The sequence below is a fragment of the Giraffa tippelskirchi genome, chromosome 2 (genome assembly GCF_054371585.1).
Source record: "Giraffa tippelskirchi isolate mGirTip1 chromosome 2, T2T-mGirTip1v1.2.pri, whole genome shotgun sequence".
Taxonomy (NCBI): domain Eukaryota; kingdom Metazoa; phylum Chordata; class Mammalia; order Artiodactyla; family Giraffidae; genus Giraffa; species Giraffa tippelskirchi.
Genome location: NC_137276.1, coordinates 128929468 through 128947155, shown reverse-complemented (window position 1 = coordinate 128947155; position 17688 = coordinate 128929468). Strand labels below are relative to the sequence as shown.

General features: G+C 39.7%; 1 protein-coding gene across 2 annotated transcripts in view; it reads right to left on the bottom strand.

Annotated features, from left to right (window-relative positions):
* The window catches only part of SCHIP1 (schwannomin interacting protein 1), a 992315-nt gene that overhangs the window by 894248 nt on the left and 80379 nt on the right, over window positions 1-17688 (bottom strand). The window lies entirely within an intron of this gene.

The following is a 17688-nucleotide window of genomic DNA, read 5'->3' as shown; positions in this document are numbered from 1 at the left end:
TGGCATTTCCCGACCCAGGGATTGAACCCATGTCTCCTGCGCTGGCAGGTGGATTCTTTACCACCGAGCCACCTGGGACTTCTAAATGTTAGAGAGCTCAGATCTCAGGCCTCTTTTCTCCCTCTATACCCACTCCCTCAAGACCACATCCATTCCTGAAGCTTCAAATGTCATCTATATACAATGACTCCCAAATATCTAGCATCAGTCTCCATATTTTCAGTTCAGTTCAGTTCAGTCGCTCAGTCATGTCTGACTCTTTGTGACCCCATGAACCACAGCACGCCAGGCCTCCCTGTCCATCACCAACTCCCTGAGTCCACCCAAACTCGTGTCCATTGTCGGTGATGCCATCCAACCATCTCATCTGTCATCCCCTTCTCCTCCTGCCCTCAATCTTTCCCAACATCAGGGTCTTTTCAAATGAGTCAGCTCTTCCCATCAGGTGGCCAAAGTATTGGAGTTTCAGCTTCAACATCAGTCCTTCCACCTTCTCCCACACCCAAATATATCCAAACTTAGCCACTTCACTCCATCCCCACCACAACCACTCTGGCCTAAGATCCTATTTTCTCTTTTATTAAATTATTACAATATGCTTTTAACTGGTCTCCCTGCTTCCATTCTTACTCTTCCCCAAACCATTTGCCATGATGGCCAGAGTGATCTTCCAAAAAAAAAAAAAAAAAAAAGAATCAAATTATGTCTGTTACCTGCTTAAAACACTCTAAGAACTTCTCATTGCATTCTGAGTGAGATCTAACTCCCTACCTAGTTTACAAGGCCATATACAAGCTGCCTCCACCTGCTCTCCAGATACTCTCTCTCCATGCACAGAAATTCAGCTCCATTCTACACCCTGTTCTTTCTTGAGTATGATTTGTTCATTCACAAGCTTTGCACTTGCTGTGTCCTTCCACTTAGGATGTCCTACTCCCATATCTATGCATGGCTTCCACCTTGCCATTATTCAGAACTTAGCTTTCTAAAGCAGCCTTCCCTACGACCCACCTGAACCTAGGGACACCAACTCCAGAATCCATTCTCTAACCCTTTCCTGTTCTGCCTTCCTAGAAGAAGACGATCATGACTACTATCCAAATTGTCATATGCTCCTCTCAGGAGTTTTCAGGAACAAACACATAATGTTTGACTTGACCATAAAGAGAGAGACCTGAGGTGCTGATGTTCACACAATCAAATCAGGGAGCAGGGGGGAAGTGCTGGGGAGTCTGAATAAACTCTTCTCTTTCTTCTCACATGCAGACTTCTGGCTCTTTTGAAGTGCATCTTTTCTATCCTTTCAGATTACCTTTGGTCTCAATTTTAACAAGATTTTGCCAAAATTAAACTGTGAGTGCAAAAGGGTAGAAGGAAGATATTAGTAAGCAAGGATATTTTCTGAATTCTCCTGAGCCCTCTACCCAGCAAGGCTAGCCAAAATCACAGTTGAACTGTCCTGAATACGCCCAGTGATGCAAGCCAAAAAGGAGTTACATCTCCCCAGGATCCATAAGGTAAGACTTAGGCCAGAAAGAGTATCACCCTCTCTAATCAGGATAGATTCCTATAACTGAAGAGCAAGAAAGTCATTTCCAGTTATTCCACACTGCAGCAGAAACATCCCAAGCGAAAGTGAAAGTGTTAGTCACTCAGTTGTGTCCAACTCTTTGCAACCCCATGGATTGTAGCCCATCAGGCTTCTCTGTCCATGGAATTCTCAAAGCAAGAATACTGGAATGGGTAGCCATTCTCTTCTCTAGGAGATCTTCCTTACCCAAGGATTGAACCTGGGTCTCTCACATAGAAGGCAGATTCTTTACCATCTGCACAACCAGGGAAGCCAGAAACATACCAACCATCTCCCTACCACAATGATGCTAAACAGAAGCTGTAGATTAAAATACACACACACACACACACACACACACACACACACACACAAGGCACCAGCCATAGTCTTCACAGTCATAATCAGTAGTGTTGAGCCATTACAAGCCTGAGCAGCTGAGCACAGGGGCCTAAGGTACAGGGCAGACTGCAGGGCCATTCTAAAAATCAAAGAATTGAGGAGGTTTGGCACCTAATGAGAGACAAAGAGGCAAGATCATGAGGAGAGTGGCCTGTGGCAGCATCATCACAGATGGGAGCCAAAGAGGCCTGACTGGGAAGATGGGCACCCATGGTCAGCTATTGCCCAGCTCCACCCTCAGCTTCTCAGATTTTTCTGAGGCAGTTTCCTTCCAGGCACCCACCTTGCCAAGCACCCAACTTTCCCTCACCTCTTCCCTATCAGGGTGTGTCACCTGGCTGCCCTACAAGAAACAATCTGAAGGGGATGCTTTACACTTTATAAACTGGCATCGCTACCCTTCAGAGACCATTCATTCAACTGAAAGAAACTTCATTATAGTGGTTTCAGACATCAAGTGATGAACGGTGGGCAAATTCCACTGCTGGAGGAACCTCTTCAGCCTCTCTGAATATAATCTGCTTCTGCTTTTGCCTCCCAACTAGAGGTGACCGAGCAGGGGAAGTGGAGATGGAACTAGGAGGAATTACCATTAAAAGAAGAAGTGAAACTGTAAAGGCAGTCAAACAAGAGGTACATGGAAACCTGTTATGTTGGGTGTTTTTATTTGATATCCTTAAATCTAGAAATTCGTGTTGTCTTTCATTTTTCTTGGTTGATCAGCCTAGAGGCTTGTCAACTTTATTGATCTTTTTGAAGAAAAAGATCACAGTTTTGGCTTCATTGATTTTCTGTATTGATTTCCTATCTTCAATTTGACTGATTTCTGCTCATTGTTTCCTTTTCTTCTACCTACTTTGGAGTTAATTTACTATTTCATAATGTGGAAATGTATATTACTGATTTTAGACCTTTCTTCTTTTCCAGTATGTACATTCAGTGCTACAAATTTCCCTCTAAGCATTGCTTTTGCCGCATCCTACAAATTTTAGTAAGTTACATTCCCATTTTCAAACTTAAAAATACTTTAAAATTTATCCCAAGATTTCATTTTTTGACCAATGTGTAATTTGTAACTGTATTATTTAACTTCTGCCTATTTGGGGATTTTCCAGTTATTGTACTTTATTGATTTCTGGTTTAATTCCATTGTAGTCTGAGAGCAGACATTGCATGTTTTCTACTCTTTTAAATGTATTAAAATTTTGAGCAAGCTCTGGGAGATGGTAAAGGACAGGGAAGCCTGGTATACTGCAGTCCACGGGGTCACAAAGAGTCAGTCACAACTCAGCAACTGAACAACAACAAAGCGTGTCAAGCTGTGTTTTATAGCCCAGAATGTGGTCTATCTCAGTGAACATTCCACGTGAGCTTGAGAAGAATGTATATTCTGCAAACACTGGATGAAGTATATTGATGTCAATTACATCCACTTGCTTGATGATGTTGTTGAGTTCAACCATGTCCTTACTGATTGTCTTAATCTGTCCATTTCTACTAGAAGGGTTTTGAAGTCTCCAGCTATGATAATGTATTCATCTATTTCTCTGTGTAGTTCTATCAGTTTTTGCCTCACGCAGTTTGATTTGGTTAGGTATATATACATTAAAGACTGTTATGTCTCTCTGCAGAATTGACACCTTTATCATTTTGTAATTCCTTTCTTTATCCTTGATAACTTTCTGTGCTCTGAAGTCTGCCTGAAATTAACATAGCTACTCCTGCTTTCTTTTGATTAGTGTTTCCACAGTATCTTTTTCTCCATTCATTCACTTTTAGCCTATATGCATCTTATATTTACAGTGGAATTTTATAGGTAGTGAAGAGTTGAGTCCTGTTTTTTCCATTTGGACAATCTCTTTTAATTGGTGCATTTAGACTGTTGATGTTCAAAGTGTTTATTGAGCAGCTGGATTTATATGTAGTACATGTGTTCATTTTGTTCCCTGTTGATCACCCTTGTTCTTTGTTCCTATTTGTGTCTTCCACTCTTTTCATTTTTTGTGATTTTAAATGAGCATTTTATATGATTCAATTTCCTCTTACCTCTCAGCATATCAGCTATAATTTTTTTTTTGCTAGGTCAAACTTAAAAGGCAAATTTTATAAAACTCTTTAATAAATATTAGCCAATAAAGTTCATCACTGTATGGAAAAGACTACTGTGTGAAAAAACTATATGCCAAACCTTAAATGTGATACAGAAATCAAAACCTTGGGTTCAGCTTATGAAAATTAGCATGTCCTTCTGAGGCTAAACATAACTGTTAAAAATGGCTAAAAGTAATTCATAATCTCTAGATGTAAAGACTTAAGTTCAAAATAAGAATGTCATAATATGAATAAGGTATGCTACTTTCATTTCATTTTAAAAAGTATACTTAGTGTAGTACTAAATAGTATGCCTTGAAATTAGCCAGATGTGGTTAACAGACAGGTGTTCAGAAGCATGAATCATCCCTTAAACTCTTCCACATTTGAAAATCTGTGACTAGAACCAGGCATTTGGCCACTTTCATAGTCTTCAGAGTCATGGACTGTCTCTCTATAATTAATTTCTAGTGTCTAAAAATGCTTGAATTCAATGCTGCATCACTGTATCACCCTTTTAGAAGACATTTTAATCCACAAATGAGATAGGAATTTAAGTTAAGATTCGGGAGAGTGTGGTACTATCAGATCCCAGAACTCAACTGAGGTGCTAATTGGATGAACGTGTTCTGCCCAAGCTCTGTCCACATATACCTGAGGCCTTGACAACTCTGTCCCAGCCCACTCCTCCACCCAGTTTCTGGCAGGCATCCTTGAGAGCCATTGTAAGACACCCCCTGAAATGTATGGGTTAGAGAGAAAAAGGAAACAGTGGGTCTCAGAATGGGAAGAAAAAAAAAAAAAAGAGTGCATATGACCACACAAATTGTCTCCATTTATTTGCTTTCTTTCATCCTTAACACACTCCAGTCATCTGCTCATTGTACCTGTGAACTATACTCAGCAAAATGACCAATGACCTCCATGTAGCTAATGGAGTAAAGGCATTTCTAAACTTATAATGCTCGACTGCTCAGCAGTACTGACCCTTTGTTGACCCCACCCAATACTCCCATCTCCTGGGTTTCTTTTGGTGGTTTCTTATGCTCTATTTATCTTAGCTGCTGGTGCTCTTTGGGGGTCTACACTACTATGCCTTCTTTCCTCCTCAATCTCACTCATCCTTGGTGACCTCACCCTGCTCCCCTGTAGAATTCTATGAGAATCCATTTGTCATGTAATTAAAGAGGAATTCAGGTATTCTGATTTTTCTGTTATCTATCACAATTGATAACCCTTTGTTCAGAAAAGGGAAAAAAGCATAGTAGTTTTTAATCCCCTCCTGCATTATTACTCCCCCACTTCCCACCTCCCCCATCAGCCTCCATCCCCATCACTCTGCCCTACTGAGTCAGACCATTCCCTTCCTTTAGAAGTTGAACTTAGAGATTAGGTATGTGAATTTCAGCACAGAAGATGACAAGAAGAGAGGGAGTTAATATGAAAAGGCGACAGAGAAGAGAGAAACAGAAAAGACAAGAGGTTTAGGCTGAGTAGAAAGAAAATTAAATATAACTGATGAGTACAAGATAATGATTGGGAAAAGACCTCTTTGCCTACTCAAAATCCCATGGCTGAGCCACACCCTCTGAAATACTTTCCAAAGAACTACTCTAGTTCTCTTACTAAAAGGAACAGTGCATGAAGTGAGGCCCAATACAGTGTGCTCACAAGTAAAGACCACTGAATATTTTAAATAGTATACTAATGACATAAAGAACTAATTAACCTCCAGATGGTAAGCATTTTACTTCTTGCTCAACAATAGGCTTAGATTCACTACCTTTAATATGAAAAAATGATATTTGTCTATTAGTAGTTTAGCAAGTTTATACAAATTCTTCCATCTATCTTTTTTTGAGGGTGTAGAGAGCCTAGGGATTCTTAGAGGAGTTAGAAATAAGAATGGGGGATTCCCAGTGGTCCAGTAACTAAGACTTCATACTCTCAATGCAGGGGACTCAAGTTCCATCCCTGCTCAGGGAACTAGATCCCACATGACACAACCAAGAATTCACATGCTGTAACTAAAAATCTCTATGCTAAAGGTTCTGCATGCCACAGTCAAGATCAAAGATTCATAGTGCCACAACTAAGACCTGGCAGTTACTGCAGTCTCACAACCATTAGCTCAAAAGCCCACCAGTACCAAACTCACTTTTTTTTAAATTTTTTAAATTTTTTATTGAAGGATAACTGCTGTACAGAATTTTGCTGTTTTCTGTCACACCTCAACATGAATTAGCCATAGGTATATATATATTCCCTCCATTTTGAACATCCCTCCAATCTCCCTCCCCATCCCACACCTCTAGGTTGATACAGAGCCCCTCTTTGAGTTTCCTGAGCCATGCAACAAATTCCCATTGGCTATCTATTTTATGTATTGTAATATAAGTTTCCATGTTACTCTTTCCCCTCACATCTCACCCCCCTCCCCTCTCCCCATGTCCATAAGACTATTCTCTATGTCTGTTTCTCCACTGTTGCCCTGTAAATAAATTCTTCAGTACCATTTTTCTAGATTCCACGTCTATGCGTTAAAATACGATATTTATCTTTCTCTTTCTGACCTACTTCACTCTGTATAATAGGTTCTAGGTTCATTCACCTCATCAGAACTGACTCAAATGCATTCCTTTTTATGACTGAGTACTGTGAACTTCCAGATGTTCAAGCTGGTTTTAGAAAAGGCAGAGGAACCAGAGATCAAATTGCCAACATCCTCTGGATCATCAAAAAAGCAAGAGAGTCACAGAAAAACATCTATTTCTGCTTTATTGACTATGCCAAAGCCTTTGACTGTGTGGATCACAATAAACTGTGGAAAATTCTGAAAGAGATGGGGATACCAGACCATCTGACCTGTCTCTTGAGAAACCTGTATGCAGGTCAGGAAGCAACAGTTAGAACTGGACATGGAACAACAGACTGGTTCCAAATAGGAAAAGGAGTACGTCAAGGCTGTATATTGTCACCCTGCTTATTTAACTTCTATGCAGAGTACATCATGAGAAACGCTGGGCTGGAAGAAACACAAGCTGGAATCAAGATTGCCAGGAAAAATATCAATAACCTTAGATATGCAGATGACACCACCCTTATGGCAGAAAGTGAAGAAGAACTAATGAGCCTCTTGAGGAAAGTGAAAGAGAACAGTGAAAAAGTTGGCTTAAAGCTCAACGTTCAGAAAACTAAGATCGTTGCATCTGGTCCCATCACCTCATGGCAAATAGATGGGGAAACAGTGGAAACAGTGTCAGACTTTATTTTTGGGGGCTCCAAAATCACTGCTGATGGTGATTGCAGCCATGAAATTAAAAGACTCCTTAATTACTCCTTAGGAGTAATTACTCCTTAGGATTAATTACTCCTTAGAAGGAAGGTTATGACCAACCTAGATAGCATATTTAAAAGCAGAGACATTACTTTGCCAACAAAGGTCTGTCTAGTCAAGGCTATGGTTTTTCCAGTGGTCATGTATGGATGTGAGAGTTGGATGATGAAGAAAGCTGAGTCCCACAGAATTGATGCTTTTGAACTGTAGTGTTGGAGAAGACTCTTGAGAGTCCCTTGGACTGCCCGGAGATCCAACCAGTCCATCCTAAAGGAGATCAGTCCTGGGTGTTCATTGGAAGGACTGATGTTGAAGCTGAAACTCCAATACTTTGACCACCTCACGCGAAGAGTTGACTCATCGGAAAAGACCCTGATGCTGGGAAGGGTTGGGGGCAGGAAGAGAAGGGGACGACAGAGGATGAGATGGTTGGATGGCATCACCGACTCGATGGACATGGGTTTGGGTACACTCCGGGAGTTGGTGATAAACAGAGAGGCCTGGTGTGCTGCAATTCATGGGGTTGCAAAGAGTCGGACACGACTGAGCAACTGAACAGAACTGAACTGAATATTCCACTGCGTATATGTACCACAACTTCTTTATCCATTCGTCAGTGGACATCTAGGTTGCTTCCATGTTCTAGCTATTGCAAATAGTGCTGCAATGAACAATGGGATAAATGTGTCTCTTTCAATTTTGGTTTCCTCAGAGTATGTGCCTAGGAGTGGGATTGCTGGGTCATATGGTGGTTCAATTCCTAGATTTTTAAGGAATCTCCATACCATCTGCCATAGTGACTATATCAATTTACATTCCCACCAACAGTGCAAGAGTGTTCCCTTTTCTTCACACCCTCTCCAGCATTTGTTTGTACACTTTTTGATGATGGCCATTCTGACCAGTGTGAGGTGATATCTCATTGTAGTTTTGATTTGTATTTCTTTAATAATGAGTAATGTTGAGTATCTTTTCATGTGTTTGTTAGCCATCTTCATGTCTTTGGAGAAAATGTCTGTTTAGGTCTTTTTCCCACTTTTTGATTGGGTTGTTTGTTTTTCTGGTATTGAGTTGTATGAGCTGCTTATATATTTTGGAAATTAATCCTTTGTCAGTTGTTTAATTTGCTATTATTTTCTCCCAGTCTGAGGGTTGTCTTTTCACCTTGCTTATAGTTTCCTTTGTTGTGCAAAAGCTTTTAAATTTAATCAGGTCCCACTCTTTTACTTTTGTTTTTACTTCCATTACTCTAGGAGGTGGATCATAGAGGATCTTGCTTTGATTTATGTCATCAAGGGTTCTGCCTGTGTTTTCCTCTAAGAGTTTTATAGTTTCTGGTCTTACATTTAGGTCTTTAATCCATTTTGAGTTTATCTTTGTGTATGGTGTTAGGAAGTGTTCTAATTTCATTCTTTTACACGTAGCTGTGCAGTTTACCCAGCACCATTTATTGAAGAGGTTGTCTTTGCCCCATTGTATATTCTTGCCTCCTTTTTCAATAATAAGGTACCCATAGGTGCATGGGTTTATTTCTGGGCATTCTATCTTGTTCCATTGGTCTATAGTTCTGTTTTTGTGCCAGTACCATACTGTCTTGATGACTGTAGCTTTGTAGTATAATCTGAAGTCAGGAAGGTTGATTCTTCCAGTTCCATTCTTCTTTCTCAAGACTGCTTTGGCTATTTGGGGTTTTTTGTGTTTCCATATGAATTGTGAAATTTTTTGTCCTAGTTCTGTGAAAAATGCCATTGGTAATTTGATAAGGATCGCATTGATTGCATTTGGCAATATAGTCATTTTTAAAATATTGATTCTTCCTACCCAGGAACATGGAATATCTCTCCATCTGTTTATGTCATCTTTGATTTCTTTCATTAGTGCCTTATAATGTTCTGTGTATAGTTCTTTTGCCTCCTTAGGTAAGTTTATTCCTGGATATTAATTCTTTTTATTGCAATGGTGAATGTGATTGATTCCTTAATTTCTCTTTCTCATTTTTCATTGTTGCTATATAGAAATGCAAGTGATTTCTGTGTATTGATTTTGTATCCTGCAACTTTGCTAAATTCACTGATTAGCTCTAGTAACTTTCTGATACTATCTTTAGGATTTTCTATATATAGTATCATGTCATCTGCAAGCAGTGACAGCTTTACTTCTTTTCCTTTCTGGATTCCTTTTATTTTCTTTTTCTTCTCTGATTGCTGTAACTAGGATTTCCAGAACTATGATGAATAATAGTGGTGAAAGTGGACACCCTTGTCTTGTTCCTGATCTTAGGGGGAATGCTTTCAGTTTTTCACCATTGAGAATAATGTTTGCTGTAGGCTTATCATATATGGCCTTTACTATTTTGAGGTAGGTTTCTTCTATGACCATTTTTTGAAGAGTTTTAATCATAAATGGGTGCTGAATTTTGTCAAAGGCTTTTTATGCATCCACTGAGATGATTATATGGTTTTTATCTTTCAATTTCTTAATATGGTGTGTCACATTGATTGATTTGCATATATTGAAGAATCTTTGCATCCCTGGAATAAACCAAGCTTAATCATGGTGTATGATCTTTTTGATGTGTTGCTGAATTATGTTTGCTAAAATTTTATTGAGGATTTTTGCATCTATGTACATCAGTGATATTGGCCTGTAGTTTTCTTTTTTTGTGTTGTCTTTGTCTGGTTTTGGTATCAGGGTGATGGTGGCCTCGTAGAATGAATTTGGAAGTGTTCCTTCCTCTGCAATTTTTTGAAAGAGTTTTAGAAGGATAGGGATTAGCTCTTCCCTAAATGTTTGATAGAATTCTCCTGTGAAGCCATCTTGTCCTGGGCTTTTGTTTTTTGGAAGATTTTTAATCACAGCTTCAATTTCAGTGCTTGTAATTGGGTTGTTCATAATTTCTATTTCTTCCTGGCTCAGTCTTGGAAGACTGAACTTTTCTAAGAATCTGTCCATTTCTTCCAGGTTATCTATTTTATTGTCATTTGGTTGTTCATAATAGTCTCTTATAATCCTTTGTATTTCTGCATTGTCTGTTGTAACCTCTCCTTTTTCATTTCTAGTTTTGTTGATTTGATTCTTCTCTCATTTTTTCTTGATAAGTCTGGTTTGTCAATTTTGTTTATATTCTCAAAGAGCCAGCTTTTAGTTTTATTAATCTTTACTATTGTTTCTTTCATTTCTTTTTCATTTATTTCTGTTTGAAACTTTATGATTTCTTTCCGTCTACTAATTTTGGGGGTTTTTTTCTTCTTCTTTTTCCAGTTATTTTAGGTATAAAGTTAGGTTGTCTATTCAATGTTTGTCTTGTTTCTTGAGGTAGGATTGTATTGCTGTAAACTTCTCTCTTAGAACTGCTTTTTCTGCATCCCATAGGTTTTGAGTTGTCATGTTCTAATTGTCATTTGTTTTTAGAAATTTTTTTATTTCCCTTTTGATTTCTTCAGTAACCTGTTGGTTATTTAGAAATGTGTTGTTTAATCTCCATGTGTTTGTGTTTCTTACAGTTTTTTTCTTGTAATTGATATCTAGTCTCATAGCATTGTGGTCAGAGAAGATGCATGATACAATTTCAATTTTCTTAAATTTACTGAGGTTTGATTTGTGACCCAAGATGTGGTCTATCCTGGAGAATGTTACATGTGTACTTGAGAAGAAGCTGTCTGCATTTGGATGGAATGTCCTGAAGATATCAATGAGATCCATCTCATCTAATGTATCATTTAAGATTTGAGTTTCCTTATTAATTTTCTGTTTTGATGATCTGTCCATTGGTGTGAGTGGGATGTTAAAGTCTCCTACTATTATTTTGTTACTGTCAATTTCTCCTTTTATGTCAGTTAGTGCTTGTCTTATGTATTGAGGTACTCGTATGTTGGGTGCATAGATATTTACAATTGTTATGTCTTTCTCCTGGATTGATCCCTTGATCATTATGTAGTGTCCTTCCTTATCTCTTGCAATCTTCTTTATTTTAAGGTCTATTTTGTCTGATATGAGCATTGCTACTCCAGCTTTTCTTTGCTTCCCATTTGCATGCAATATATTTTTCTATCCTCTCACTTTCAGTCTATATGTGTCTTTAGGTGTGAAGTGGGTTTCTTTTAGACAGCATACATATGGGTCTTGTTTTTGTATCCATTCACCCAGTCTGTGTCTTTTGATTGGAGCATTTAATCCATTTACATTTAAAGTAATTATTGATATATATGTTCCTATTGCCATTTTCTTAATTGTTTGGGGTTGATCTGGTAGATCTTTTTTCTCCTCTTGTATTTCTTGACTATATAAGTCCCTTTAACATTTGTTTAAAGCTGGTTTGGTGGTACTGAATTCTCTTAACTTTTGCTTGTCTGAAAAGCTTTTCATTTCTCCATCAATTTTGAATGAGATCCTTGTCAGGTACAGTAATCTTGGTTGTAGATTTTTCTCTTTCAGTACTTTAAATATATCCTGCCATTCCCTTCTGGCCTGCAGAGTTTCTGATGAATGATCAGCCATTAAGTGTATGGGGTTTCCCTTGTATGTCACTTGTTGCTTCTCCCTTGTTGCTTTTAATCTTTTTTTGTGTTTAGTCTTTGTTAATTTGATTAATATGTGTCTTGGCATGTTTCTCTTAGGTTTATCCTGTATGGAACTCTTTGTGCCTCTTGGACTTGATTGACTATTTCCTTTTCCATGTTGGGGAAATTTTCGTCTATAATCTCTTCAAAATTTTTCTCATACTCTTTTTTTTTTCTCTTCTTCTCTGGAAACGCTATAATTCGAACGTTGGTGTGTTTAATATGGTCCCAGAGGTCTCTGAGACTGTCCTCAGTTCTTTTCATTCTTTTTATTTTATTCTGCTCTTCAGAAGTTATTTCCACCATTTTATCTTCCAGCTCACTGATTAATTCTTCTGCTTCAGATGTTCTGCTATTGATTCCTTCTAGAGTATTTTTAATTTCAGTAACTGTGTTGTTTGTCTCTATATGTTTATTCATTAATTCTTCTAGGTCTTTGTTCATTGATTCTTGCATTTTCTCCATTTTGTTTTCAAGGTTTTTGATGATCTTTACTATCATTATTCTAAAATCTTTTTCAGGTAGTTTGCCTATTTCCTCTCCATTTATTTGGACTTCTATGTTTCTAGTTTGTTCCTTCATTTGTGTAGTATTTCCTGCCTTTTCATTTTTTTTTAACTTATTGTGTTTGAGGTCTCCTTTTCCCAGGCTTCAAGGAAAGTTGAATTCTTTCTTTGAAGAAGGTTCAATTCTTTCTTCCTTTTGGTTTCTGCCCTCCTACGGTTGGTCCAGTGGTTTGTGTAAGCTTCTACAGGGTAAGATTTGTGCTGAGTTTTTGTTTGTTTGTTTGTTTTTCCTCTGATGGGCAGGGCTGAGTGAGGTGGGAATCCTGTCCACTGATGATTGGGTTTGTATTTTGTTTTGTTTGTTGTTTAAATGAGGCGTCCTCCACAGGGTGCAACTGGTGGTTGGGTGAGACCAGGTCTTGTATTCGAGTGGTTTCCTTTGTGTGAGTTCTCACTATTTGATACTCCATAGTGCTAATTCTCTGGTAGTCTAGGATCTTGGAATCAGTGCTCCCAATCCAAAGGTTCAGGGCTTGATCTCTGGTCAGGAATGAAGATTCCACAAGTGGTTTGTCATCGCATTAAGTGAGATGAAAACAAATATCCAAAAACAAGAAATCAAAGATGAACCCCAGACAAATGCCAGTTACAAAATCAGGCAAATAATAATTAAAATAATGGAATACACACATATACATATGCATCCATGAGGAAAGTCAAAACAGTCCAACAAAAATCAAGTACAGTAGATTGACCCAGTGAACAAAGGCAATCAAAAATTATATTTACCAGTTAAGAATAAAACTAACTAAAGCACAAACTGGATAACAAAACTAAAGCAAGGTGCCAAGTGGGGAATAAAGCAATAAAAAAAAACTAACAAATATGTTGAGAGGAAAGGAAAAAAAGATACACAAAGTTAAATAGAGGTAGTCGAAGAAGATTTATATACATTTAAAGATTAACTGCAAGGGAAAAAGAACAGTAGGAAAGGCAAACAAGGGAATAAATGTAGAAAAAATATAATAGGTTTAAAAATTAAAATTATATAAAAGGAGAAAAGAAAAAAAATGGAAAACTCCACAGAACTGCAAAAGCCCAATGCAGAGGCAGAGGTTTATAACAACCATCAAAAGTGTGACTGAATATACACATATACATATACACCCATAAGCAAAATCAAAACAGTCCAACAAAAATAAAATTCAATAGATTGACCTGGAGAACAAAGGAAACCAAGAATTATATCTACCAGAACAAAACTAATTAAAGCACAAACTGGAAAACAAAACTAAAGCAAGTTGCCAATTGGGGAATAAATCAATGAAAATAAAACTAACAAATATGTTGAGAGGAAAGGATAGAAAGAAAAAAAAGAAAGAATAGATATGCAAAGTTAAATAGAGGTAGATAAGAAGATTTATATATGTTAAATATTAACTGCAAAGGGAAAAGAACAATAGGAAAAGCAAACAAAGGAATAAATGGAGAAAAAACAATAGCTTTAAAAAATTAAATCTAAAAAAAGAGAGAAAAAAAAGGAAAACTCCACAGAACTGCAAAAGCCCAACATAGAGGCAGAGGTTTATAACAACAATAAAACATGTGACTGAGAAAAAAAGCTCAAAAGCTTCATTGGATTTCTTACTGCCAATAAAATCGACAGCTATAACAGAGGGTGGGAGGGAAGGAAAAGAAAAAGAAAAAAGGAAAAGAAAAAAAATCCAAAAAAATCTACAGAAAAAGTCAAAAAATAAGACTAATAAATGAGTCACTGCTGTCATAGTCCATTCCCTCGCTGGGAGTCACAGTCCACCTCACCTCCCTAGGATGCCCTCCAACACTGTGCTGATCTCTGGACCTGCTGTAGGGGCAGCTCAGATTCTGCTCTGGTCCTACTCTTGTGTGTTCTTGCCTCCAATGTCCACAGCTATCAGAACTAGTGCATTTTCTTTTATGGGAGCTGTCAATGGCCCTTTATATATTCCATAGACGCAGAGTCTGCCTAGTTGATCATGTGGATTTAATCTGCAGCTTGTACAGCTGGTGGGAAGGTTTGGGTCTTCTTCCTTAGCCACACTGCCCCTGGGTTTCAATTGTGGTTTTATTTCCACCTCTGCATGTGGGTCATCCACTGGGGTTTGCTCCTGAGGCTGCCCTGGAGAACTTGGGTTTGCCCCTGTGAGGGCCAGGTGTGGAGGTGGTACAGCTGCTTGGATCGCAGGGATTCTGGCAGCACCAGGTACTTAGGGGTTGGCAGCTAGGGCAGCAAGAAATATAGTGTTCTAGAAGGGTATGGCAACCAATATTGGCCAATATGCTCTATATTCTCGCTTGGAGAACTCCCCTTCCTGACAGAAAAGCCTGGCAGGCCAGTCTACACGGTTGCAAAGAGCCAGACAGACCAAAGCGACCCTGCACACATAGATGCAAGACTTTTTTTGCCTGTGGCAGTTCTGCTCCAGGGAGAGTTGAGCGTGAAGGTGAAACAGCTGCTTGGTTTGCGGGGACCGTGGCAGTGCCAAGTGTATAGGAACACAGACTGCCTCCACCACAGGAGTTATGGCCCTATCAGAGTCTTTTTTCTAGTCTCTTGTAACGGGCGATCAGCAAGCCTCTTTGGCCAGTCTTTCTCCATAGCTCCACCCATTCTGGCACTTAGAGGGTACCCTTGCCTGGGGTTCTTCGCTATTGTTCGGCCTGTCGAGCACATAGAGAGGCCCCCCTGGCCAGGGTCTTACTCTGTAGATCAGTGCATCAGGCACTTAAAGGAGCACCCTGGGTGGGGTCCTATTCTGTAGTTCAGTGCGTCAGGCATTTGATGGGCCAGCCTCTCTATTGTTCAGCTGCCAATGCTGGCATGGGGAGCGAGAGGCTATGGTGATGGTTCCACCCCCTAGGCATGACTCAGCAGTATCTCACCTTGCTTCCATGGCTGCCTGGTTTTCCTCCACCAGCATTTCCCACCATAATCTCCTCCCTCACATCCCCTCGCTCCGTGTTTCCGCAGTCAACAGCAGCCCTAGCCCTGGGATTGCTCCACAATCCCTAAACTCCAGCTTCCAGCCACTGCACCTTCCAGGGGACCAGTATTCCTGTCTGGGGTATGTATGGCTGCGGCAAGGACTGTCTGATTCTCATTCCATTTAGGCTGCCACAGATCAGCTGTTTCCCTATCAGCGTTAAATGTTTCTACTCTGACTCAGACAATTGCCCCAATGTGGGGATCAGACTCCAGCTTCAGTTCCCCCACCTGCTGAGAGCAGGTCCAGTCCTACTAACACTCCTGTTTTTCCCCCTAGCTCCTTCATCCTACCGAGTTTTACATGGTTCTATATATTCTTTTCCACTGGTCAGCTACTCCTGTCCATTCCCAGCTGGTGTTCTGCATGAACTTCTGAGTCTGAAGGTGTATTCCTGATGTATCCATGGAGAGAGATGTACTCCACGTCCACTTACTCCTCTGCCATCTTCCTTCCCCAAACTCAATTTTTAATACTTTAAGTTATTTTAAAAGTAGCTCAAACTAGGTCCAAGATGGTGGCTAGAAAGACCTTGAGCTCACCACCTCCCACAAACACATCAAATCTACACTTATATACAGAGCAATTCCTCCCGAAGAAAACCTGAGGTCTGAATGAACAGCTACTGTACATAGAAGGACCACGCAGAAACAAGCAGGAAAGATGAAGACACAGTATCCACAGGAACCCCATCACCAACCTGGCCACCTACACCAAGGAGGGATTCTGCTGAAGGGCCCAAGAGCAGATTCACCCACCCTGGGACACAGGAAAAAAGGGGCAGTTTAAAGGTCAATGAGACTACACAGAAATAAAAGCCATTTACTAACCCTGGAGCTTCTGACAAACAGAGAGAAAACTGCTGGGACTCTTTCCAAACTCAGAAAATCCAACAATGTCATTTTGGTTTCCTCTGGGACTCCCCTGGCCCACACCTGCCAAGGCAGCCTTAGTGCAATGCTCCCTAGGGACTTACCCTGGCCCACTTCTGCTCCAACTACAGCCACTCGGACAAAACGGCTTTGGGCACAGCACACCCCAGGGATGGTCCTCAGCTCAGGCCTGCTTCAGCTCCAGCCAGCCTGCCAAAGCCACTAGATGCAAACAGTCTACTCAGGGGGTGCTCCCACACAAGTCCACTCCTTCAAGATAGAGAGGTAGCTGTTTTAGCTAATTCATAGAAACAAAAACCAAAAAACAAAATGGAGAGACAGAAAACTATATTTCAAACACTTTTAGAATGCTTTTGAACTTAAGTGACTATCAGTTTAAAATAGACAGCTATATATAGCTGTTGCTGCTGCTAAGTTGCATTAGTTGCGTCCGACTCTGTGCAACCCCATAGATGGCAGCCCACCAGGCTCTTCTGTCCCTGGGATTCCCCAGGCAAGAATACTGGAGTGGGCTGCCATGTCCTTCTTCAAAGCATGAAAGTGAAAAGTGAATGTGAAGTCACTCAGTCATGTCCGATTCTTCCCAACCCCACGGACTGTAGCCCACCAGGCTCCTCCGTCCATGGGATTCTCCAGGCAAGAGAGTACTGGAGTGGGTTGCCAGTGCCTCCTCCCGCTATATATAGAGGGCAATACATATATGAACCTGACTGATAACCACAAACCAAAAACCTAAAAGGTATACATAAAAAATAAAGAAATTAAAACATAACACAAAAGTAATCAATCAAACCACAAGGAATGAAACTAAGAGAAGACAAAAGAAACAGAGAAGTTTTACAAAAAAAAACAGAAAACAATTAACAAAATGACAATAAGTACAGACCTATTTAAATGTAAATAGATTAAATGCTCCAATCAAAAGACACATAGTAGCTGAATGGACAGAAAAACAAGACATGTAAATGCTGCCTACACATGACTCACCTCAGATTTAAAGACACACATAAAATGAAAGTGAAGGGATGGAAAAATACATTCTATGCAAACAGAAAGAAAGGAAAGCTGGGGTAGCAACAATCATATCAAACAAAACAGAGTTTAAAACAAAGACTGTAACAAAAGATAAAGTAGAGCATTATACAGTGATAAAGGGTTCAATCCAACAAGAGGTTATAACATTAGTAAACACGGAAAGGCCCAATATAGCTGCTGCTGCTGCTAAGTCGCTTCAGTCGTGTCCAACTCTGTGCGACCCCATAGACGGCAGCCCACCAGGCTCTGCCATCCCTGGGATTCTCCAGGCA